At 43.9% G+C, this 27,634-nt stretch overlaps 1 protein-coding gene across 2 annotated transcripts in view; it reads left to right on the forward strand.

Annotated features, from left to right (window-relative positions):
* Positions 1-2,301: 2,301 nt before the first annotated feature.
* LOC126235691 (leukocyte elastase inhibitor-like) overlaps positions 2,302-27,634 on the forward strand; it is a 161,822-nt gene continuing 136,489 nt past the window's right edge. Inside the window, exon 1 of one of the 2 annotated variants that reach the window (XM_049944432.1) lies at positions 2,302-2,407. The gene's annotated coding sequence lies outside the window, so the exon portion shown is untranslated. Of the gene's footprint in view, positions 2,408-4,476; positions 4,608-27,634 lie in introns of those variants that run through there. The other variant, XM_049944431.1, reaches the window with a different exon arrangement.

A 27,634-nucleotide genomic window follows, 5' to 3' on the forward strand; every position in this document is an offset into this window, starting at 1 on the left:
AGAAATCCAAAAAAGAGAAAGAAAAGTAATCAGAAAAATTCTAGGTCCAAAATTTACTGAAGAAGGAACATACAGGCTAAGAGCAAATAGTGAAATTCAACAATACACCAGCATATATTCAGATATGAAAAAACGCAGATTAAAATTTTATGGGCATATTAAAAGAATGGATGCTACCAGACTAACTAAACAAGTAGTGGAATTCTACGAAAATCGAAGTAAAGCTAAATTTGAGACAATAAAATGGATTGCCGCTATAAAAGAGGACATGAAAGAGGCAGATATAAAACAAGATGAAATTCAAGACAGAAAATTATTTAGGCAAAAAATTCATGACTGGGTAGTTGGTCAAGCTGAAAAACCAAAGAAAACTGGAACCACATGGTCTGATGAAAGGAAAAGAGCTCATTCCGAGAGAATGAAAACAATTTGGGCAGAGAGAAAGTCTAAAAGAAAATAACTGAATGCCCCGTGATTGTACTTCGCGTGGTCCAGTAGGGCCCAAACGTGAATAATATATATATATATATATATATATATATATATATATATATATATATATATATATATATATATATATATCAGTTCATGACATCCAGTCTTACAAATTTCCAAACTCCGCCATCTCTCTCCCCACATTCACCACTGCTGGCGGCTCACCTCCAACTGCGCAACGCTACGCGCTGTTCACATCCAGCTGCCCAACACTACAATGGCAGACAACAATGCAAACTAGCCACAGACTGCACACAGCACAGCCAGTGATTTTCATACAGAGCGCTACGTGGCGTTGCCAATAAGAAAACATAAACAGCCTACTTACAATTCTTGTGGATCACAGAGTGCCACCACGTCGAACAGCGCAGGTGTAGGTGCTCTTGAGACTAGCAGACATTGGGCGAAAGTACTGGTCTGACTGTGCTCCCGACTCAAATCCCATCGAGTATGTGGGAGGCGGTAGGGAGACCTACTGCAGCACCAGTGACCATACACCAGTGGTCGGCGGCGCTGGTGGAGGAATGGAAGGCCCTACCATCAGAACTCTCACCAACCTTGTGGCCAGCATGGGACCACGTTAAACAGCACGCACTGCTATCCGTGGTGATCACACACCACATTCAACGCGACGGAATGCCGTTCGCTTCCCGGCTGGGTCGGAGATTTCCTCCACTCAGGCACTGGGTATTGTGTTGTCCTCATCATCAGCAAATAGGTCAGCACAGCACCTGCATGGCATTGCAGTTTTGAGTACCAGTATTAATATTTTATACTCTTGGGCAAAACTTACGGACAAAAGTAACTTTTGCACTTATCACTACCAACTAACATAGCTCAATGAAACTTGGGACCATACGTAGAAAGAACTGCTACAACACAGTACAGACGGCAACTCTAATAAATACGAAAGAAGACGAAGAGAAATGCCACTTTCATTCGAAGAGAGTAATTACACTCAAGTCATCGCGATTTATGATGGTTCCTCCGAACATTACAAAAGGCGGGACGTGATTTTTAATGGAGTGTGTGAAATGAAATGTTTTGTGGCTAGGACCTCCTGTCAGGTAGACCGGTCGGCTGGTGCAAGTCTTTGAGTTGACGCTCTTCGGCGGTTTGCTCGTGGAGCTCTGGTACTCTCTTAACACAGCCACGACAATTTAAAACTGTCGTACCGAAGGTTGCTGTATCTACGTTCTTCCTGGGTTCGGCCTGTACTCTTTGTGACTGAAGGCCTTTTTGTGTTTTCCCGAGACCCTCTAACCTGAACAACTGCCCAGTCCACGCCACACAACCCCTACTACCCGTGTAGCCGCCTCCTGCGTATAGTGGACTCCTGACCTATTCAGTGCATCGTACTCTGGCGCATCGTACTGCATCTGCAGCAGCAATTTTTTGGCACCACAGTGACACAAATCGATTACTCCAAGGACAGCATCGAGCCAGACGCCGTATAGAGTGCATTAAACTGAGCCTAAACCTACGCCATTTGCGACTTCAGTGGCGAAAAGCGGGAAACGTTGGAGGGCACCGTGGAGGTCTGTGATGTTTTCTGATGAAAGCTGGTTCTGCCTCGGTGCCAGAGATGGCCTTTTGTTGGTCTGAAGGAGCTCAATTGAGGATTTCAACCAACCTGCCTGCTTGCTAAACACACTGGACCTACACGTAAATTTATGGTCTGGGATAGCAGGAGTACTCTCGTGTTTAACCCACGCTCCCTGACTGCAAATTCGTCCGTCAGTCTGGTGATTCGACTTGTTGTGCTGACATTCGCGAACAGTATTCCAAGGGGTGGGTGTTTTCCAACAGGGCAGCGGTCTGAGTGGAGCGCCTGCACCGCGGCCTTCACCGACAACCAACGCACACGCCGGTCCTCGTCCCAAGACTGTCGACCGTCGGCACAGCCAACCAGGTACGCTCGTGATTTCATTAACGCATGTGCTCGGTGGAAGAGGAGATTAGTGTTTAACATCTCGTCGACAAGGAGGACAGAGGGAAGGCCCTTTCAAAGGAACCATCCCGGCATTTGCCTGTAGTGATCTAGGGAAATCACAGAAAATCCAAATCAGGATGGCCGGACTAGGGATTGAACCGTCGTCCTCCCGAATGCGAGTCCAGTGTGCTAACCACTGCTCCACTATGTGCTCCATATGCACGGAAGGGCTGCACGAACGGTCACACGTTTGTTTGACCTGCAGGTGAATATGAGAACTAAACCGGCGATCTCTTGAAGACACACGTGAAATATCTAATGAAATATTCCCAGGAAACCCACGGGCAAAGTCTCAAAGTGCGGCTTTAAATGATGACCCTAGGAATATACTTCAACATCCCACGTGGCTCTACAGTGAGGATAAAATCTGATTAATTACAGCAAGCGCAGTGGCATTTAAACAATCATTCTCCCCGTTCGCGAATGCAACGGGAGAAAGTCCCAATAACTGTTACTGTTGGACGTACCCTCTGCCATGCAAGTCACAGTGGTTCGGAGGGTATAGGTTTCGACTTACCTCAGACACATAAGTGTCCAACACCGTGCTTAAACACGAATATGAAAAGTCTTGCATGTAACCCAACATGCTCTACAGACTGTCGACATGTTGCCTAGGCCTGCTCGATCAAAATTGGTTCAAATGGCTCGGGGCACTATGGGACTTAACTTCTGAGGTCATCAGTCCCCTAGAACTTAGAACTACTTAAACTAACTCAAGGACATCTCACACATCCATGTCCGAGGCAGGATTCGAACCTGCGACCTTAGTGGTCGCGCGGCTCCAGACTATAGCGCCTAGAACCGCCTGGCCACACCGGCCGGCCCTGCTCGATCACCATATCTGTCTCCACACTCGGGACAAAATCAGATGACAACTCCAGCGTCATCCATAAACAACATTAACTGTTCCTGTATTGATCAACCAAATGTAACAGGCATGGAACCCCACAAACTGACTTCCGCACACGTACGACACAATGCATGCACGTCCGCTTGCTTGCATTCAACAGCCGGCCGTGGTGGCCGAGCGGTTCTAGGCGATACAGTCTGGAACCGCGCGACCGTTACGGTTGCAGGTTCGAATCCTGCCTCGGGCATGGATGTGTGTGATGTCCATAGGTTAGTTAGGTTTAAGTAGTTCTAAGTTATAGGGGACTGATGACCCCAGATGTTAAGTCCCATTGTGCTCAGAGCCATTTGAACCCTTTGCAATCAACATTCTGGCGGTTACACCGATTATTAATACACCAGCTTTTCACATTTTCAAAATGGTTCAGACGGCTCTGAGCACTATGGGACTTAACTTCTGAGGTCATCAGTCCCCTAGAACTTAGAAGTACTTAAACCTAACTAACCTAAGAACATCACACACATCCATGCCCGAGGCAGGATTCGAACCTGTGACCGTAGCGGTCGCGGGGTTCCAGACTGTAGCGCCTACAACCTCACATTTTCAATGGCTTATCTCGCACCTCCATTATCCTGCTATATTGCAATGTTAATCACGTACGTTTGTTACCTAGATAATTGTATTCCCGAAATTTCATTACTTAATTTTTTGGCGTTGCGACTGCTTCCGTCAGTGTATTTTACAGCGCGTTTTATGCTGCTGTAGTGGAGATCTCCAATAGGATACGCAAAAGCTCCTTTTATGACCAGCACTGGACGCTTCGATCTTGAGAGGTATTTACCACGAGCCGCCAAACCGCTTAGGAAATCGGGACGTGTGACCTGGGACGGCGCAGCGAGTTAACGGAAATCACGGAGATCGGGGAAACGTACGAGGTCAGCAATGCAAATCGTAACGCAATTCTCAATACTACACCCGATCGCGGAATACACAGGTGCGAAGGACGTCAGCGCGATCTCAGAAGCAGAGGATGAGCGGCAGGTACGGCAGGCCGTGTCCTTGTTGTTGCGGCGCCCGAGGGCAGAGCTGGTGGGCAGTGGAGGGGGCAGCTGGGACCCTCGCCAGCCGCCTCGGAGCGGCCTCAGCCGTCGTCCAGTCGCGTCCAGGGCAGCGGTCTGAGTGGAGCGCCTGCACCGCGGCCTTCACCGACAACCAACGCACACGCCGGTCCTCGTCCCAAGACTGTCGACCGTCGGCACAGCCAACCAGGTACGCTCGTGATTTCATTAACGCATGTGCTCGGTGGAAGAGGAGATTAGTGTTTAACATCTCGTCGACAAGGAGGACAGAGGGAAGGCCCTTTCAAAGGAACCATCCCGGCATTTGCCTGTAGTGATCTAGGGAAATCACAGAAAATCCAAATCAGGATGGCCGGACTAGGGATTGAACCGTCGTCCTCCCGAATGCGAGTCCAGTGTGCTAACCACTGCTCCACTATGTGCTCCATGTTTACTGCCTGTAAACTATAGGGAAGCGTCGGGTTTAAGCTTACCCATTTTGGATATTGTACATGGTAGGTAGAACAGCGTTGGAATGGATTTGCAATTGCCAATATCTATAGGATTTTCCATTCGGAATGGCCAGTATTCAGGTATATGAAGGAGAAAAGCCTAGTAAATCGGGCTCTAAAATGCATACCTTAAGAGCTATGAGTGCTTATTCAGTAGAAGGGAAGTGTTTCACAGTAGGAAGATCAACAAGAGCTAATAGCTCTTAAAGCATGCATTTTAGAGTCCAGATTACTAGACTTTTTATTCTTCTTTTATCTCAAGATTTTAAACATGGCTGAAACAGCAACTGTTGAAATTCTTCACGGTAAATGATTACAGCCAAAACAGTTGCAGGATAAAGATTTATTAAAATTCTTGACCACAGTTTCGGTATATCTAAATATACCTTCATCAGAAGTGAAATACACTAAAATTACATCCTGCAATGGAGATTAATAAAAGAAATGGAGATGATGTTTTAACTACTGACGACGCCTTTGGCACAATTGTTTTATTAATCTCCATTGCAGAATGTAATTTTAGTGTATTTTACTTCTGATGAAGGTATATTTAGATATGCCGAAACCGTGGTCAAGAATTTTAATAAATCTTTATCCTGCAACTGTTTTGACTGTAATCATTTACCGTGAATCTTCTTTTATCTACAGTACGACCTCTCAGAATATGGAAAATAATGCAATGGAAGAGATTTGTTTCACATTATCGAACATGAAATGCTTAAAGCTCTTAAGATATGCCCCATACAGCCCATGTATAATGGACATTTCTTTGCTTCTCTGGTCCATGCCACTACCTCCTAAAACGTGGAAAGCAAAGAGCTTGGATTAGAAGAGATTTCTTTCACAGTATCCAAGATGGAGTGAACGTAGCTCTTAAGGTGTGCACTTTGGAACCCACATTTACTTGACATTCTTTTCTTATTTGCTCCGTTCTACTACCTCGCAGAATTTGGAAAGCAAAGAGATTGCAGTAGAACCGATTTATTTCACATTATCGAAGACGAAAAAGTGCTCAAAGCTTCTAAAGTATGCACTTTACAGCCCTTGTCTGCTGGACATTTTTGTTCTTTGGTCCATACTCGGACCTCTCAAAATATGGGAAGCAAGGAGCTTGCAGAAGAAGAGATTTGTTTCACTGGATCGAAGTTCAAAACGTACTCACAGGTTTTAACGCATGCTGTTTACAGCACAAGTCTGCTAGGCTTTTATGCTTTAAATGATCGTTCCTGTCACACCATGAATATTGATCATTCCTCCTGGGACATCCAGTACACTGTTGGAAATTAAAACTGCAACGCTATGATGTACAGTAACAACAAAATTTTATCTAGAATAGGAAGAATACATGCGCTTGGCATTCAAAAGGAAAGTTATGAGTAATGTAGTACTCTGCAACTATACACTAATCGAATACAATTACATAAAACTGCAATCTGTCATTTGTGAAATATTTCTTTACTTCCATGGACTAGGTTTCCAGCTTTTTCAGGTTCATCTACAAATGAGGCATGCAAGACTTTTCATATTCGTGTTTAAGCACGGTGTTGGACACTTATGTGTCTGAGGTAAGTCGAAACCTATACCCTCCGAACCACTGTGACTTGCATGGCAGAGGGTACGTCCAACAGTAACAGTTATTGGGACTTTCTCCCGTTGCATTCGCGAACGGGGAGAATGATTGTTTAAATGCCACTGCGCTTGCTGTAATTAATCAGATTTTATCCTCACTGTAGAGTCACGTGGGATGTTGAAGTATATTCCTAGGGTCATCATTTAAAGCCGCACTTTGAGACTTTGCCCGTGGGTTTCCTGGGAATATTTCATTAGATATTTCACGTGTGTCTTCAAGAGATCGCCGGTTTAGTTCTCATATTCACCTGCAGGTCAAACAAACGTGTGACCGTTCGTGCAGCCCTTCCGTGCATATCTTCGATATCGCCATTTAGTCCTACACGGTATGGTTATCACACAATTGAGCAGCGTTCTAGGATGTGTTGCATGAGTGTGTTGTAAGCTATCTCCTTTGTAGACTGATTGCATTTCCCAATTATTCACCAATAAACACAAGTCTACCACCTGCTTTACCCACGACCGAACCTATGCGATCATTCATTCTCGTGTCCCTAGAAAGTGTTACACTCAAGTATTTGTAAGGGATCGTTTTGTGAGGTGTGCAATTTTACATTTCTGAACATTTAAAGCAAGTTACCAAACTTTGCACCAATTTGAAATCTTATCAACATGTGACTGAATACTTGTGAAGGTTCTTTCAGACTGTACTTGATTGTAGATAAATGTATCATCTGTGAAAAGTCTGAGTTTACTATTAATATTGTCCGCAAGGTCATTAATATATAACATCAACAAAAATGGACCCCACACGCTTCCATCGGACACACCCGAGCTTCTACATCTGGCGATGGCTTCTCATCTCAGATAACTTGCTACGGCCTCCCTATCAATCGCTTCATGGGTCAGCATGGGCGATACTGGTGTTATCATTCAAATGCAGCTTCCATTTTCATTCCCTATCTGTCAAGGAATCAATCAGTATTCTCCACAAACAGTGTCACCAGAAACACGCCACCGTATAAGGTGTGGTCTACAACATCAGTTGCTGTTCATCATTAGCTGTGAAGCACATGCTGTAAGCTTTCATCCGTCCAGTGTTATGAGTGCTATGAAACGAGGGACTAATAACTCGAAAACGAGTAATTCAAGGCCACACTTGATTTTGAATGAGCAATACTAGTGAAGCAAGTGTTTGTAAATTGACCACGTTTCATAAGAAGCAGCCAGTGTTGTATAGAGGTTAGTGGCGCTTTATGATACACGACCGGGTGTGATGGGTCCACTGGCTACAGTCCATGACTGGTGTACGAAAACGGAACATTACTCTTTACAGGAAATTAGAGACGTGCAATTGATGTACACTGAGGCGACAAAAGTCGTGGGATAACGATGTGCACATATACATATAGCGGTAGTATCACGAACGTAAGGTATAAAGGGGCAGTCAATTAGCGGAGCTGTCGTTTGTAATCAAATGATTCATCAGAAAAGATTCCTGACGAGATAATGGCCACACGATGGAAATTAACAGACTTTGAAGGCGGAACGGTAGTTGGAGCTAGAAGCATGGGACATTACGTTTCGGAAATCGTTATCAAATACAATATTCCGAGATCCACAGTGTCAAGACCGTGCTGAGAATGTCAAATCTCAGGCATTACTTCTCACCACAGACGATGCAGTCGTCTACGGCCTTCACTTAACAATCGAGAGCAGCCGCGTTTACGTACTGTTGTCATTGTTGACACAGAAGCAACACTGTGTGAAATAACAACAGAAATCAATGTTGAACGCATGACGAACGTATCCGTTAGGACATTGCGGCGAAATGTGGCGTTAATGGGCTATGACAGCAGACGATCGGTGCTATTGCCTTTGCTAACAGGACGACATCGTATGCAGTGAATCTCGTGGGCTCCCGACCATATCGGTTCGGCCCTGAACGACTGGAAAACCGTGGCCTGGTCAGATGATCCCGATTTTAGTTGGTAAGAGCCGATGGTAGCGTTCGAGTGAGGCGCATACACCACAAAGCCATGCACCCAAGTCGTCAACAAGGCACTGTGCAAGCTTTTGGTGGCTCCATAATGGTGTGTGCTGCGTTTACGTGGAATGTACTGGGTCCTCTGGTGCAACTGAACCGGTCATTGGCTGGAAATGATTATGCTCGGCTACTTGGATACCATTTGCAGTCATTCATGGACTTCATGTTCCCAAACAATGGTGGAACTTTTATGGATGACAATGCGCCCTGTCACTGGGTCACAATTGTTCGCGATTATTTTGGAGAACGTTCTGGACAGTGCGAGAGAATGGTTTGGCCACCCGGATCGCCCGACGTGAGTCCCATCGAAAATTTATGATACATAATTGAGAGGTCAGTTCGTGCACAAAATCCTGCACCGGCAACACCTCCGCAATCGCGGACGGCTATAGAGGCAGCATGGCTCAATATTTCAGCAGGGGCTTCCAACGACTTGATGAGTCCATGCCACGTCGTGCTGCTGCACTGTTGTTGTTGTGGTCTTCAGTCCAGAGACTGGTTTGATGCAGCTCTCCATGCTACTCTATCCTGTGCAAGCTGCTTCATCTCCCAGTACCTACTGCAACCTACATCCTTCTGAATCTGCTTAGTGTATTCATCTCTTGGTCTCCCTCTACGACTTTTACCCTCCACGCTGCCCTCCAATGCTAAATTTGTGATCCCTTGATGCCTCAGAACATGTCCTACCAAGTGGTCCCTTCTTCTTGTCAAGTTGTGCCACAAACTCCTCTTCTCCCCATTTCTATTCAATACCTCCTCATTAGTTATGTGATCTACCCATCTAATCTTCAGCATTCTTCTGTAGCACCACATTTCGAAAGCTTCTATTCTCTTCTTGTCCAAACTATTTATCGTCCATCTTTCACTTCCATACATGGCTAAACTCCATACAAATACTTTCAGAAACGACTTCGTGACACTTAAATCTATACTCGATGTTAAGCTGCACTGTTCCGGGTAAAAAGAGGTCCGACACGATATTAGGACGTATGCCTTGTCTTTTGTCACCTCATTGTACGACGAAGCAAGATGTTTTGCCCGGAAAACGGAGAAAATCTACAGAGAACAATTTCACATCAGGTTTCATCCTAATTGGAAGAAATTTATAATAATCAATCTGAGGCTAAACTGAATCGTTCAACGTAGATTGAGCTACCCAGCATTTGCGTCAAAGATTTATTCGCCTACTATAATTTGAGGTAAGTTTGGATCATATGTGGTCCGCAGCTCGTGGTCGTGCGGTAGCGTTCTCGCTTCCCACGCCCGGGTTCCCGGGTTCGATTCCCGGCGGGGTCAGGGATTTTCTCTGCCTCGTGATGACTGGGTGTTGTGTGCTGTCCTTAGGTTAGTTAGGTTTAAGTAGTTCTAAGTTCTAGGGGACTTATGACCATAGATGTTAAGTCCCATAGTGCTCAGAGCCATTTGGATCATATGTGAGAAAACTGATCAAGATGCAACCATTCCTGCAATGCACACTTTGAAGAATAAAATGTAGAGCAGCAATTACACTCCTCTAAGAAATACGTGCAGTCAATGGCCCCAATGATTCTGAACCCAAAGTTCATCCATTGGTTTCTACACATATACGTATCTACAGCTATGCTCCGCAAGCCACCATACTGTGTAGCGGAGGGTACTTTGCGTACTAAGGTCAATTCCCCTTTTCCTGTTCCGGTCACTCATGATTCGCGGGAAGAACGATTCTTGGTAACGGTCCGAGTGAGCTCGAATGTAATTTTACCTCCATTGTTACTTTTTTTTTTACGTAGGATCGAACATCGTTGGAACTTGCTGCGGGAGCATACCGTCATGCAGAATGCCTCTCTTGCAGCGTCTGCCTATGGAGTTCGCTGAACATTTCCGTGAAACTTTTGCGCCTACTAAACCACAGTAGCGCTAGGGTTATCTTCTTTGGATCTTCTCTATTTCCTCCAGCAATTCCGGCCGCGGTGGCCGAGCGGTTCTACGCGCTTCAGTCCGAAACCGCGTGACTGCTACGGTCGCAGGTTCGAATCCTGCCTCAGGCATGGATGTGTGTGATGTCCTTAGGTTAGTTAGGTTTAAGTAGTTCTACGTTCTAGGGGATTTATGACCTCAGATATTGAGTCCCATAGTGCTCAGAGCCATTTGAACCATTTGAACCTCCAGCAATACTATCTGGTACTGATCGCATACTGGCAAACAATATTCAAGTACTGGTATAACGAGGGTTTTGTAATCTACTTTCTTTGTGGGTGGACTACATTTCCTGAAGACTCTTCAAATGAATCTGTCTGGCATCTGCCTTGATTGTGATTAGTTTTATGTCGCTTTCTACGCATTCTCGCAGTTATTTCTCGATGTGACCGCTTCCAGTGATTGTTCTGCAGTCGTGTAATGAACCAATTAATGGTCTTTTTGCGCAATACGTTACATTTGTTCATGCTTAGCTGCCGCTCCCCACAGCAAGCGTGATCCTCTGCAGGTCTTCCTGCATTTCGCAACAATTTTCCAGTTCCGCGACTTCCCTGTTTGCAACCGCATCATCCGTGAAAAACTTCACCGAACTGCCGACGCTATCCACTAGGTCGTTTATAAATATTATCGAGAGAAGTAATGGATCTATAACGCTCCCCTGGAGTACGCACGAAGTTTCTTTTAGGTCTGAAGATATCTCTCCGCTGAGAACGACATGCTGTGTTCTGTTTAGCAGAAACTCTTCAGTCCAGTCACACAGCTGGTCTGTGTTGCTATTACTTTAAAGTATTGCACTAAAATATAAGTTGTTTCTGCTAATATTCATTGCCGAGTATTATTTCCTTATGGCCAAATACCTACCTCAGGATTTTCTACAATTCATATACACTAACATACTTTTCATATTTCACACATCCTATATGCATGTACCATAAATGTAGATAATTCCAGGAAATTGGCATACGTAGGCCTCTACATTTATTCACATAAATTACGTGGCTGTGTATGACGTCGTGAAATGATATTAAGAGGATTTTTTCAATATTCACCCATTACTCGTCCTATATTTGTGGTTCACTTTTTCTTGGAATTCACGTCTATGTATAAAAATAAGAATTAGATGTTTGTTTCTAGAGTGAGAGCAGTATAAACTGTGATGTAATTGTTTGAAAATTAATATTACTCAATAATAGAAAATAACGCTGGTCCAGTTATTTAAAACAGTACTTAAATTGTTTATGAAAGCTTTATTCTAAATGACATTAACGACCGCCATAACATAAATTGTGTACCGGAACTGAGAAAAAGTAGGGACAGTCAAATCTTGATGTTCCATAACGGTAGGGTGGGGTTTCAAAGACATTTGCCGGCTGACAAAACACTGTCTGTAGTCCTCGCGTCGCGACGTTGGCGATCTGTGTAGAGCGACTGCATCAGACGCCTCTTCTTTTTTATAAACGAAATACGGCTATTGATGTGACATTGTATTTCAATTTGCAGGTCAGGAAAGTACCTGGATTCACTGATCATTGTTTTAGCCTTTTGCGGATGCGCGAAAACACCGGAACGTACATACACACGAAAAGTCTCACAATTATAGTTTTGTGCAACACAATACACACGATGGCATGTAAAACAAAAAAAATTAAAAAACAACCTCACAAGCGACTGTACTTTCTGCGACGCTAACACCTTTACGCAGGTACGTTCATTTCTTTTAGGCTTAATTTCGTATCTATCTACTGTTACAAATCAAAATTTGTGATTTCGTTCTAAACACAAACTCGTGGAAGAATTCGGTTAGTGGGACGAATGGGAGCACTTTGTTATGAAGATCACATAAAACTATCGTTTGTGTGGCTCGTTCTCGAAGGATTGTTTTGATTGTAACCTGCAGGATTGAACTATATGAAAATGTTACGGTGATGCTCAATGAATCATCTACAGGAAGGTGACAATGTTACGTCAAACAGATTTTATTTCAATCTAGACAACCAGTACTTCAGATCCAGTTTGGAACAGCTCCAAATACGGGTACGTTTCACGTGGGGTATCATGTGAAGCAATGTCACTGACCAATTTAAAGCCACATTCACTGTTAATTGACCCTGACTGTTTCAAAAACATGAGAAGATGTTTCAGAGACCACTACCAGTCACAATATTTGTTGACTGCTTGAATTATTTTATGAAAGAAAATGCTTGAGGTATAAAGCTGATCTTAAGGCTACAATGGCAATACGAAAACATTTAACAAAAGTGCACATTGATATTAAAGTTGTTCTGTACTGTCTAGGTATGTCCTGTGGTCATCCTGCGATGAAAGAGAAAGGAGACATAATATGAGGGAATACTTACTTCGTATGTTCATATAAAAAATTTTAAATGGTCACTAACTTTGTTCACATGAGAAGGTTGTTTTCTTGTGGTTTGTTCAGCCGCCTCCATTGCTATTTCTTCTTATGACTAACTTTATATCTGGAAACATGTTGCTTTATTAAATATGTAAGTCATCAAATACTGTGACGCAGCGGTTTCTGAAAACCCTGTTTCAAATGCCGCTGAGGCTGAATAAATTTTCTGGACGCCCAGGGTTAAATCACCGCCTGATCCCTATGCTTCTGGTTTTGCTGTGATTTCCCATGATTACAGAAGACGACTTTCGGGATGGTTCCCATTACAAGGTCCCAGGACATTTTCTGTTTCAGCGCTATCCTATATAACACAGGCATCCTCAAACCAAGACACATTTTAGACATTCTTCCCGAGGTACAGACGACACACCGCATGAGAACAAGATTCTGTCTACAAAAATACTATGTATTCTTTTACTAACTTACGTTCTATATGTAACACTGGGGATTAAAAGTTACTGTATGGTGTTCGGGAACACTGGCAAACATTTTGAGCATGGGGCTTTCCATGTCGAGAACCTTTTCTCCGTATACCATAAACTTTGAATGGTACGTGCTCTATCAAAAGTGTTTGCCATTATGTAAGTGGTTGTATCGTAATTATAAACAACCTGTAAAATGGCTCTTGTATCATTGGTGGTACAGCTTATGAAGAGACATCCCGGTGTCTAGTGTCTGAGGTGTTTACAAAAGCAGCAACTGGAAACGAGCAGATGATGCTCTAAACTTGTTTGTCGTAGAGAAAAAAAAGTTTTTCAATTAGTAACGCATCGTTGCCACTGGTAGAAGCAATGTCCTCACAGCACAACACATCTTCAAGATAATCTGAAGCTTCAATTACCGAAGAGAAACCTCGTTTGTTGTTGTTTTAGAAATCTTGCTCTGTCTGCCGCAGGTGGATAGACACGTTTCTTGTGTATAGATTGCATTAACCGTATGAACATACGATAGTGGCAGCACTGCAATATTACATTTCAAGATTTAGCAGAGATTATCTGAGGGAGACAAAAGCAAAACGAGGATAATGGAATGTAGTCGAATTAAATCGGGTGATGCCGAGGGTATTAAATTAGGAAATGAGACGCTTAAAGTAGCAAATGAGTTTTGCTATTTGGGGAGCAAAATAACTGATGATGGTCGAAGTAGAGAGGATATAAAATGTAGACTGGCAATGGCAAGGAAAGCGTTTCTGAAGAAGAGACATTTGTTAACATAGAGTATAGATTTAAATGTCAGGAAGTCGTTTCTGAAAGTATTTGTATGGAGTGTAGCCATGTATGGAAGTGAAACGTAGACGATAAATACTCGTAGTTTAGACAAAAACAGAACAGAAGCTTCCGAAATGTGGTGCTACAGAAGAATGCTGAAGATTAGATGGGTAGATCACATAACTAATGAGGAGATATTGAATAGAATTGGGGAGAAGAGGAGTTTCTGGCACAACTTGACTAGAAGAAGGGATCGGTTGGTAGGACATATTCGGAGGCATCAACGGATCACCAATTTAGTTCAAATGGTTCAAATGGCTCTAAGCACTATGGGACTTAACATCTGAGGTCGTCAGTCCCCTAGAACTTAGAACTACTTAAACCTAAGTAACCTAAGGACATCACACACATCCATGCCCGAGGCAGGATTCGAACCTGCGACCGTAGCAGTCCTGCGGTTCCGGACTGAAGCGCCTAGAACCGCACGGCCACCGCGGCCGGCAGCAATTTAGTATTGGAGGGCAGCATGGAGGGTAAAAATCGTAGAGGGAGACGAAGAGATGAATACACTATACAGATTCAGAAGGATGTAGGTTGCAGTAGGTACTGGGAGATGACGAAGCTTGCACATGATAGAGTAGCATGGAGAGCTGCATCAAACCAGTCTCTGAACTGAAGACCACAACAACAACAACATTTGAGGGAGGACGACGTTTCTCTTCCAACTACATCTCTGTAATATCTCTTACACGCAGTTCTCGGCCAACCGCTACCCGGCAAATGGACAATATTCTGTGACACTTCTCGTGGAGCAATATTACCAGGTATCTGCTTTGACAAAGTTATGTAGTCCCAGAACGCTTCTAGTAAACATCTCGTTTTACATGTTTTTGGTGATCCATTTCGCGTCGCGTAATTGTTGCTCAGTGTGATACGTACAAGACGCGATCAAAAAGTTTCCTTTCGAAGGCCGTACAGTTGAAATCGATATTCCAAGCATGCAAAATATCCATGAGCATAGAAGCAATCATCCCGTCGACGCACCAGGTTAAAAATACCGGTTTGCTAAAACACCGTGTCCTGATGCGTGAAGAAGTCCGTAACTGTTTGCTGCACATCCTCGTCCGACAAGAGTCGTCGACCTTTCAAGGTCGTTTTTAAGGAACCAGAGGCTTGATAATCACATTGGGAGAGACCAAGACTGTACTGCGAGGCTCCACTGTCTCCCAATTGAGTTGGCGTAACTTCTGCGTTATGACATTTACGATACGGGAACGTGAGTTATGACGCAGCAGCAAGGAACTTGGCGCACCATCCATAACGGTGGTTTTCGAGAGACATGCTGCCCCATACACATTCATCATTCTCCGTTGAATATATACCGGCATTTGTCCTTCGGCAGCCAAGAAAATAATTATAGCACGTTGATCCTGTGCGGACGTGTTTGGTAATAACGTCGCCATAGTTCGCGTTTCCACATTTACCGAAGGCACGTCGGGAAGACACGAATGCCACAGTAATTTCTTGCCTGCATGTCGGTGTCGCCCTACTTTGCATGTACGCTGCAGCAATACCCTCAAACGGAAACTTTTTGATCGCTCCTTTATTTTATTGTGACTCTGATAATTACTGCAAGCCAAGAAACTGATGTGGCAACAAAGCTCACTGCTTAACCACTCAGTAGTGTTTTGGTGCGCATCAACAATCGGACATCGAATGTGCAGTTTAATGCGAGAATATAGTCGTTTCCCACCTCAACTCCGTAAAGATATACACTCCTGGAAATTGAAATAAGAACACCGTGAATTCATTGTCCCAGGAAGGGGAAACTTTATTGACACATTCCTGGGGTCAGATACATCACATGATCACACTGACAGAACCACAGGCACATAGACACAGGCAACAGAGCATGCACAATGGCGGCACTAGTACAGTGTATATCCACCTTTCGCAGCAATGCAGGCTGCTATTCTCCCATGGAGACGATCGTAGAGATGCTGGATGTAGTCCTGTGGAACGGCTTGCCATGCCATTTCCACCTGGCGCCTCAGTTGGACCAGCGTTCGTGCCGGACGTGCAGACCGCGTGAGACGACGCTTCATCCAGTCCCAAACATGCTCAATGGGGGACAGATCTGGAGATCTTGCTGGCCAGGGTAGTTGACTTACACCTTCTAGAGCACGTTGGGTGGCACGGGATACATGCGGACGTGCATTGTCCTGTTGGAACAGCAAGTTCCCTTGCCGGTCTAGGAATGGTAGAACGATGGGTTCGATGACGGTTTGGATGTACCGTGCACTATTCAGTGTCCCCTCGACGATCACCAGTGGTGTACGGCCAGTGTAGGAGATCGCTCCCCACACCATGATGCCGGGTGTTGGCCCTGTGTGCCTCGGTCGTATGCAGTCCTGATTGTGGCGCTCACCTGCACGGCGCCAAACACGCATACGACCATCATTGGCACCAAGGCAGAAGCGACTCATCGCTGAAGACGACACGTCTCCATTCGTCCCTCCATTCACGCCTGTCGCGACACCACTGGAGGCGGGCTGCACGATGTTGGGGCGTGAGCGGAAGACGGCCTAACGGTGTGCGTGACCGTAGCCCAGCTTCATGGAGACGGTTGCGAATGGTCCTCGCCGATACCCCAGGAGCAACAGTGTCCCTAATTTGCTGGGAAGTGGCGGTGCGGTCCCCTACGGCACTGCGTAGGATCCTACGGTCTTGGCGTGCATCCGTGCGTCGCTGCGGTCCGGTCCCAGGTCGACGGGCACGTGCACCTTCCGCCGACCACTGGCGACAACATCGATGTACTGTGGAGACCTCACGCCCCACGTGTTGAGCAATCCGGCGGTACGTCCACCCGGCCTCCCGCATGCCCACTATACGCCCTCGCTCAAAGTCCGTCAACTGCACATACGGTTCACGTCCACGCTGTCGCGGCATGCTACCAGTGTCAAAGACTGCGATGGAGCTCCGTATGCCACGGCAAACTGGCTGACACTGACGGCGCCGGTGCACAAATGCTGCGCAGCTAGCGCCATTCGACGGCCAACACCGCGGGTCCTGGTGTGTCCGCTGTGCCGTGCGTGTGATCATTGCTTGTACAGCCCTCTCGCAGTGTCCGGAGCAAGTATGGTGGGTCTGACACACCGGTGTCAATGTGTTCTTTTTTCCATTTCCAGGAGTGTAGTTAGTCCAAATCACAAATGTTAATCACAACGAAGTCCTCAACAGAATGTGATGGCTGTTATCGTCGTATAACATGATAATCAGTCCCAGGGAACGGCGCGCATCGAAAACAATCCTCCTCTATTTCTTCCTCTGTGACGTCAGTTGTCCTGTATGCTGATCTGTGGCAGCTCCCGTGTCCATCCCTCTATTTTTTATTTGTTTTATCTGTTTTGTGGGCATTGGGCGGTAGTCCAAGGTATATTTCCGTGCCTAACATTTCGTCTTCCAACGGTGAAGACATCATCAGAGGCTAAAACGACACAGAATGCAGATACAATCTCAAACAGGCACAGCAAGCCGAGCTGTTTGTACGTATCCACGCAAGTCGGTTCGGGACGCCTACATTCGCTATGTTGAGTCGACGTCGTGTTTGTAGCGGGGAAGATTTGGCTCTGTTTGCTTTATTTAGCACTAAGGCCCACAAACCTTGTTCGACTGATTCATGAGTATTGCTCAGCAATATGAGACTCTCGCCAAGAAGGATTACTGGACAAGATAGAGGAGCTTAAAAAGGAAACAAACCGCGTTCTATGTAACTAATATTTGTTGATCATGAAGCAATTTTTGGTGTATTGGGCCATCATCATTTGTCACCTTATGATAACCTAATAAGCCGAAATCACATCAGTAATATATAAATGTTAGTTGAGCAAACTGCAGTTTCTTTATCGACTATAAAAATGAACCTCTTCCACCAAGAAATGACGGAAGAATGCATCAACATAATTTATAGCACGCTCAGTTTTAAATGAAACTATAACCAACATAATCTATTTTCAAAGTATGGTTTCATTCTTGGCTGATGATAGTTTACAAAATTAAAAATGGCGGTAAGATCTTTATCTTCTCTTCTCTTTTCTGTGGTAAAATGATGAAAGGTTTACAATTTCTTTAAAAAGTCGTTTTTAGAAAACCAGTTGCATGATTCTCATCAGTAAACGTAAGGCTAAAGAGCTATTATGAAAATGATTGAAATGGCTCTGAGCACTAAGGGACTTAACATCTGGGGTCATCAGTCCCCTAGAACTTAGAACAAGCGCCTAGAACCGCTCGGCCACCAGGGGCCCGCTAAAGAGCTATTATGTACACCTAAACAAATATTGAATCTGAAGTGTTCTGTATTAATAAATTTTATTTTCGTTGGTTGGAAAACAGACATTTACGTATGGCAATAACATGGACGCCTATTGAGGAGTGTTGCGAACAAACTGACAATAGAAACCTGCTACTACGCATTCTCACCATGTTTGTCGTGGCTGATGATTGGCGAACTCTCCCTCCGATTCCTTATTTGAAGTGAAAATATATTTCTTTTGTTGGATGACAAACATGCAGAAACTTCAAAACAAGATATTCAGAACATCTCAGAGCTTTAAAAAGCAACAGCTCCCATAGCACATTTGCTGACCACCTTATGGCCAACAATCACCACCTAGCCACAATAGAAACAGACTTTAGAATACTAAAACCCAGCCACAGCCTATACAGAAAACTGACCATTGAGGAAAACTTCCATATACAGAAGGCAATTGCAGAATGAAAACAGGTCTTAAACGAATACACTACAATCTGCGAGGGCACACTGTTTAACACGTTAAAGGAACTTTGCAAATAAAAACAGCACAAACGGATAAAGTCTACACACACACACACACACACACACACATACACACATACAAAGATAAAATGCAAACAAAATTCAAACTTGGCGCCGAACTCTCTGATGACTGGGCTTCGACACATAACAAACCAAAAACACACTGTGTTCTGGTGAAGTGAAAAGGGTTTTACTACGTTATTTAGTTACATGTGCATCAGAACACCTCAGCATTATGCGGAGAATGGAAGTACTTGCCACACGAAAACATAAGTAAAAACGAAATTAGGCCCGAAAACATCGGGAAAAACTGAATTACATTCTAGAAGATAGGTTAACTCGAGCAAAAAAAAAAAAAAAAAAAAAAAATTCTCATCAGCATCGTTTGGTTGCAGATAACAAGCTACCTGTAGTAATTAACACACAAGTGGTCCAGAAAATTCATGCAAACCAAATGTAAAGGTATTTACAAAAGGAAACGATCTGTTGTTTGAACTAAAAATGCACACAATTTTATAATCATTTAACAAAAATGTTCACATTGCAGAATAAATAAAAATGAAAACCCACTGATGATGGCACAGTGGTGCCGAAACACGTTTGGGTACTGAGAAAAACCGTGTTTTGCATAACTGGCGGACCTCACATCCAACAATTTTAACTGCAAAAACGGGCAATACAAGGAGCTGTAAATCAAAATGATGGATATATTTCTTTTGTTTGTTTATTTAATCTCCGATTCGATATTGCATCGATCAGTTCCGAAATTATTTCGCGTTAAATACACTCACGTTCAGAAAAAGCAGGGCATCTTGAACGACTAGAGACAGGACATTCATATTCACAGGACATGTACATTAGTATGTTCTGCAGAAATGATTAGCACTTCAGTCATCTCAGTTCAACATGTGTCCTGTTGCCTAGTATGCACAGGGTCTGTCATGGGCCCTGATAACCTGCGTGGTGGTACTGACGTGAATGGCGTCCTGTGGTATAGCCATCCACGCTACATTCACGTGGTTCCAAAGTTCATCTGTGGTGGTCGGCCATATCCCAAGCATTTTCAAAAGGAAACAAGTCTGGTGATCTGGCGGACCAGGGCAAACGGCTGACATCCTGTGGCCTCAAGAACACACGTGCTCGTGCAGCAGCGTGTGGTCGTGCACTGTCTTGCTGAAAAATGGTAACTGGGACGTTGTGCACAAACGGTATGGCTACGCGTCGCGGGGTGTCATTCACATACGTCACACTGGTCACAGTGCATGGACAGGCAACAGCTGTGATTTGTGGTTGTACTCAATAGCACCCCACACCATAAAGCCTTGTGTTGGCGCTCTATGTCTTGTGCGAATGCAGTCACTGTGATGTCACTCCCCCTGCCTGCGGCGAAGCAAAATGCAGCCATTATTTTCAAACAAACAGAACCTGGATTAGTCCGAAAACCTTATGTGATGCCATTCCTGTTCCTAGTGACGTCGTTCCATACACCATTTCCGTTCAATCATGTTCCCGCGACCGTAGCGGTCGCGCGGTTCCAGACTGAAGCGCCTAGAACCGCACATTATTCAAAGGTAGGAGGAGAAGCGGACAACGCTCACGTAACGCACGCCGTAATAAGCGGTGACGGACTGTCACTCTTGATAGTGTACGATGTGTTACACCGTTCCACTTGCTGCCAGAGCCGAAGAGAACGCAGGTCTGTCTTGAAATGACATTCGAATGAGGTGTCGATCTTCTCTGAGCGTGGTCTGGGTGGTGCGACCTGACCCATCTCATCGTGTTCTACGGCCTTCAGTGAACCATTCTACACACACCCGTTGCACTGCCACACGAGCAGCAATTTCCCTGGCGGATGCATCACGTTCTCCCATGCCAATAATGCGCCCTCTCTCAAACTCACTGTATTCGACGGTACGGTTCGAGCACACGTCTGCGAGGCTTCCTGCACGTTTGCTCAAGTCACACCGATCCATTACCTTCGGTTTACTGCGACAACGGAAGCCGCAGGCACATTTTGCCGGTACGTGGTGACGCGCCGCGATATCGATGGTTGACCTTGAACCCGCAGGCCGACGTGGTTCGAATGCTAATCATTCCTCTAAAACATACATGTCCTGCAAATATGAACGTACTTCCTCCTAGTCGCTCAAAGTGTTCAGTTTTTTTTCTGAATATGAGTGTAATTTTTTAAAAAATTAGTAAATAGATCTAATGACTGCACAATTTACGAGCATAATACATATTCACTTCAAGTGGCACACAAAAATGTTAGTCGGCATATTAAAAAGTTTCAAGGTCTTTTCCCACAGCATCATTATTATCAGCAGTTGATCGTATCTTCTTGTTCTCCTTTTCCTTCTCCTTGTATTTATGGTGTGTTCGTAATTTTTATCATATTGCCAAAGCTTTCCGTATAATTGGTATATGTTGTCATTTTCTAGTGTTCGTTTCCTGTATAAAAATCTCCATCTACACATATACTCCGCTAGCCACCAAGCAGTATGTTGCGGAGGGCACAATTAGCGCCAAAGTCATATTTCCCCCCCCCCCTCCCCCCCCCCCCCCATCTGTTCCACTCGCGGATAGCACGAGGGAAAAACGACTGTCTCTCATTTCCCTTATCTTTGAATGGTGATCATAGCGCGATTTGAAAGTTGGTGGTAATAATATATGCTCTACATCCTCGGCGAAGATCGGATTTCGGTATTTAGTGAGCAGCCCCTTGCGTTTAGCGTGTCGTCCATCTGCAAGTGTAATCCACTTCAAACTTTCTATGAGATTTGTGACGCTCTCGCGATGGCGAAATGTACCAGTCACGAATATTGCCTCACTTCTTTGGATCTTTTCAATCTCTTGAATGAGACCCAACTTGTAAGGGTCCCCGCTTTAGTATGTTGCTGCTCGGTGACGTGGGACATACGTTGCAATATGATCAACCATTCAAATCACAGCGTTTTTCTTTATTTTCGGGTATCTGAGTCCTTCAAGTCGTATCAGTTCAGTTACATCTACATTTTCAGGTGTTGTCATGCCAGCTTCTGACGGAGGAAATTCCAGGTATCACCTATGTGACCACAAGTAACTCTGTGGATTAATGTATCAACATTTCTACGCATTATGCAGCCGGCGGTCTGATTAAGGTGAATCTTGTGGAATTTTTCATTGGTTGGGAATTTTTCATTGAAGATGATGTACCAATTAGATATTACGGCGACAAAAGGTGAACGTTATGTACACAAGCTGCGACATGGTTGGGAATTGAACAGTGACCCGAATATAGAATAAAATTCCTTTACTGCACGTCTATGGCCACAAAGTTTTTGGCATCAGACTCCCGGTTTCCTTCTGTAATGACCATCATCAGATCTGTTTTATTAAAACATCTCCTGATATATGCCGCTATGGCTCCAGTACATTAGGACATCCTTTTACAAAACAGTTCTGAAGATGGTCATTATAGACCGAAATCGGTAGTCTGATGACAAAAAATTTGTGACCATAGACGTGAAGTAAAGGAAATTTAAACGTTATGTACGTTTCTTCGGATGATATTCCATTTCGATCGAGGATGATTTTCTTCGATTCGTTTACAGTTGGAAGTGGATGTCAGGGTATTGTGAATGTCTCTGTTGGTAAGAAATTTTGGTCGTCCGCTTTGCTGTTTAACTGACATCATGGCCGGCCGCTGTGGCCGAGAGGCTCTAGGCACTTCAGTCCGGAACCGCGCTGCTGCTACGGTCGCAGGTTCGAATCCTGCCGCGGGCATGGATGTGTGTGATACCCTTAGGTTAGTTAGGTTTGAATAGTTCAAGTCTAGGGGACTTAGATCCATTTGAACCATTTGAACTGACGTCATGGGCATTCTGCCTGATGTGCTGATATAAAATGTTAATTGCAGCTAGGTTTATCGGTGGCGTCGTGCTTTCCGTCTTCAGTTTGAGTACTAGATTTTTGATTAGGCTTGGATTTTGCTTTCAAACGTCGTTCTTTATGCGACACTCACACTCACACTCACGAGCTTAGGTCTCCCTTTGCATATGGTACAGTCAGCATCTCAAATTGTATTTTTAAACACTTTGCCTTTCGGTAAGAACCAACAAAAGGCTAACTGGATGTTGTTGTCAATAGCAATCGGGGCATCATTCTAGGACCAGCAAAACAATTTTCCATGCAGCTATTAATCTCACGGTATGACTTGCTAATATTAAATCACTGTTCTGTTATAAAACACCCATACAGCTTTTGTGTAAAAGATAGCTTTGAGGTACGACCATAAAAAGTACTAGAAACTGCTCAGGCGTGTTGCCTTCAGTAGTTCAGCCGCCTGCAATAATGAGGTACTGCTTCGTCTCTAATGACCATATAATGATATTTTTCGGTTCTACCCCATGTGAATGACGAGATCCTAAGAGATTTTGTGAGCCACTTCTTTCGTTGATGAGTTCCATTATACTACCGGTGAATCTTAACCTGGCATCTGCCTTTCCTACTATTTGTTTTATGTGGTCATCCAGCCCCAGATAAGGCTGAACATGGACCCGTACGTCAGAACACATTACCTTCATCTTCATCATCACATCCACTCTAGGTGTAGCCTGACACTTACTCCGAAGAATTTTTTTAATGGTTGTTGCTGTTTCCATTGACTTGTCGCCAATAGTATTATCGAAAAGTAATGGGTTTCTCCACCTATTTATGAGGAGTACGCTACCGTTATGTTAACGGTCAGCTATCAGCCCTACACCAATCGCCTATCCTCCGTAGATCGTCCTGTATTTCGCGCAGTCTTCTGACGTTCCTACTGACAACAGCATCGTCTGCTAAGAGCTTCGTCGTTATCCACTGGGTTATTTATTCATATTGTACAGGGTATATCGAAAGCCATCCGAAAGTCAAGAAATATGGCGTCAACCTGGGTGCCATTGTCTACGACCATACGGACCTCATGGACAAATAGAGCGAGTTTAGTATCGCAGGATCTTTGCTTGTGGAATTCTTGTTGATCTTTGTAGAGATTTTTGATCTCCAAAATACTTCATTATCTGAGCATATTAACATGTTCTAATATTTACAACGAATTGAGATCAGCGATATAGGACTAAAATCATGAGCATTTCCCGATGACACGTTTTGGAAACATGGGGTGACTTACTCTTTCTTTCCAATCGTTAACTACCCTTCGTTGCTCCAGCAAACTGCGAAAGCCACTGGTAGAAGGGAAGCTAGTTCCTTGGCATAATCTCAGTCAAATCTGTCATTCTACATCTACATCTACATCCATACTCCGCAAGTATGGTACCTTGAGTACCTCTATCGGTTCTCCCTTCTATCCCAGTCTCGTATTGTTCGTGGAAAGAACGATTGGCGGAATGCTTCTGTGAAGGCTCTAATCTCTCTGATTTTATCCTCATGGCCTCTTCGCGAGATATACGAAGGAGGGAGGAATATACTGCTTGACTCTTCGGTGAAGGTATGTTCTCGAAACTTCAACAAAAGCCCGTACCGAGCTACTGAGCGTCTCTCCTGCAGAGTCTTCCACTGGAGTTTATCTATCATCTCCGTAACGCTTTCGCGATTACTAAATGATCCTGTAACGAAGCGCGCTGCTCTCCGTTGGGTCTTCTCTATCTCTTCTATCAACCCTATCTGGTACGGATCCCACACTGCTGAGCAGTATTCAAGCAATGGGCGAACAAGCGTACTGTAACCTACCTCCTTAGTTTTCGGACTGCATTTCCTTAGGATTCTTCCAATGAATCTCAGTCTGGTATCTGCTTTACCAAGGATCAACTTTATATGATCATTCCATTTTAAATCACTCCTAATGCGTACTCCCAGATAATTTATGGAATTAACTGCTTCCAGTTGCTGACCTGCTATTTTGTAGCTAAATGATAAGGGATCTATCTTTCTATGTATTCGCAGCACATTACACTTGTCTACATTGAGATTCAATTGCCATTCCCTGCACCATGCGTCAATTCGCTGCAGATCCTCCTGCATCTCAGCACAATTTTCTATTGTTACAACCTCTCGATACACCACAGCATCATTCGCAAAAAGCCTCAGTGAACTTCCGATGTCATCCACAAGGTCATTTATGTATATTGTGAATAGCAACGGTCCTACGACACTTCCCTGCGGCACACCTGAAATCACTCTTACTTCGGAAGACTTCTCTCCATTGAGAATGACATGCTGCGTTCTGTTATCTAGGAACTCATCAATGTAGTCACACAATTGGTCTGATAGTCCATATGCTCTTACTTCGATCATTAAACGACTGTGAGGAACTGTATCGAACACCTTGCGGAGGTCAAGAAACGCCGCATCTACCTGGGAACCCGTGTCTACGGCCCTCTGAGTCTCGTGGACGATACAGTCACCTGTCCTCTCGGTATCTGCCCTTTAGGAGTTCGTGCGGTTATTGTGAAGAGGAACCGTATTACGGTCTTAAGTAGTGAAACAATTTCGAAGGACCGAATTCGGTATTTCGGACTTACAAGATCTTATTTTTCACTGCCTTGACCTCTTATCTGTTAAACAGAATGAGAGAAACCAGTAGTTATATTGTTCAGAAAGTGTTCAACCAGGCACTAAGGTAACATTGGTAGTAACGTAAGGAAGAACCGTAGAGTCTCCGATGTACTCGATATACACAAACGAATTGTTAGATAGTATCAACAGCACTCACTGATAGTTCGCTGTTGTACACAGGAAAGTATCGTTGTTGGACGATCAGAAATGAATTCAGAAAGACTTGGGCAAAATTTTCACTTATCGTTCTTAAAAAGTGAATAAATTCAAGATGATATCCAGAACAAATACAAAGAAGACTATTGCTCCCGACTACGTGACGAGTGTCGAATATCTCTAAAGGTAATATGAATTGGAACTCATTCGTAAAATTTGTAATAGGTAGGACGAATGGAAGACTTAAATTTGTTGGAAAGATTCTGGGAAAATGAAGTGCATCTGTAAAACAAACTGCAGACAAGAAGCCAGAGCGGCTAATTCAAGACTATTGCTCCACCGTTTGGTGTCCTTACCCTATAGGCGTGACAGACATCGTGCGAAAGAGACGTCTTTCTATAATAATAACTAGTGGTACAGCACACACGAAAGTGTAACAGAAATTCTCAGGGAATTTCAAATCGAATCGTTGGAGGAAAGGTATCATAGTTCTTGTGAACCCTCATTGGTCAAGTTCATAGAATACTCTGTACCAATTCAGCCTCCATTACTGCTTCCTAGTATATTTATTCCTTAATGAAATTTACCTTTAAAATACATATATACCTCTTTTTCAAACCAATAGCTCAGTGGAATCATTAGTAGAAATAAGAATAGTCTTCGATTACTTCGGTGCAGAGAGATGTCCTTTATTCAGGAACACACATTTTCAATAAACTTCCAGCAGCCACAAAAACGCTTAACTTATAATAAAGTTCAGTTTAAGAGGAACCAGAAGGATTTAATGGTGACCATCTCCTGATCCACTGACGAATTTGTTATCAGAACCCGACTGATGCGTAAATGTTACTAATAATATCAAACAATGCGAGTATTACGAACAATCTGGATTCTGTACAAATTCAGTTCTCAGTGCAAATAGGCGACCAACGTTTCATGGTGCGTGGCTGCAATAGGCTAAGAATTGTCATATGCACTTCAAAATATGGAACATTTACCCTTTTTGAGACAAGTTTGTTATTGTCTTTTAAATAAAAACATGTTTAAAATTTGTTTATTTGCGCCTCATCTATGAGGTACAGTAGCATTTTATTTTTCTTCGTAGACATTTATTATTCTGTCTTGTTCTTGTGACATGTTCTACATCCTGGAAGATGTCCTTATGAATGTACTTGAAGGAAAAGAGAAGAGGGATTAGCGAGTATTCGGTTATATTTTTCCTCTCTAAGTAAGCGAATGTGAGAGAAAATCTCTACTATCTGTAGGAACCACTTTTCGCCACACACTTACAGTAGCTTGCGGAGTGGATATGTAGACATAAAAATCTGAAGTTGCAACTCTGCATGTAAGGCAAGTGCCATAAAACAGTACTTCCTGAAAGAACGTGTCATGAACTAAACTATGAATCACGTGACTTTCTCACTTCTGACTAATGACTAAAAGTAGAGCGCCTTACGTCTGCTGCTGCTCACTGCTGCCGACACGTGTTTCTTCAGACGGGTGGTTTTCCCTCTGGTATAGAGCTTCGTGCATCACAGCTGGCCGTTAACCATTAGTCTGCGGGACGTCCAGTGATCTCTCCCTTTCACCTGGCATGCCAGAGCCCTGAGGAGCAGAATACGGCAATCGCCCTCACTAGATTTCCCAGGAACTTCGCTCATTGGAAGATGAGTCAAAGTAAGGGAACGCATGTCTCTGATTATCCTTACCTACTTGACTTTTCCTGTAAAAACGGTGCTCAAAGTTTTCGAGATATTTTCCACGTACTGTATGTGCCTTTTACCGCGCGATATTCTCAGATGAAATGCGACGCAAATCACTGTACCACAGCTTCGTCTGAGGGCATTGTGCGGTAAAAGGCATATGAAGTATCAGGGAAATACCTCGAAAACTTTAACCGTCGATTGTTCAGGAACAGTCGAGTATGTAAGGATAAGCCGAGACAGCGTCTTTGATTACTAAGCAAAGGTTTCGGTCCTGGGTTCGAAGCACGCCACCGCTTAAAT

This window comes from Schistocerca nitens, chromosome 2 (assembly GCF_023898315.1).
Source record: "Schistocerca nitens isolate TAMUIC-IGC-003100 chromosome 2, iqSchNite1.1, whole genome shotgun sequence".
In the NCBI taxonomy this organism is placed as follows: domain Eukaryota; kingdom Metazoa; phylum Arthropoda; class Insecta; order Orthoptera; family Acrididae; genus Schistocerca; species Schistocerca nitens.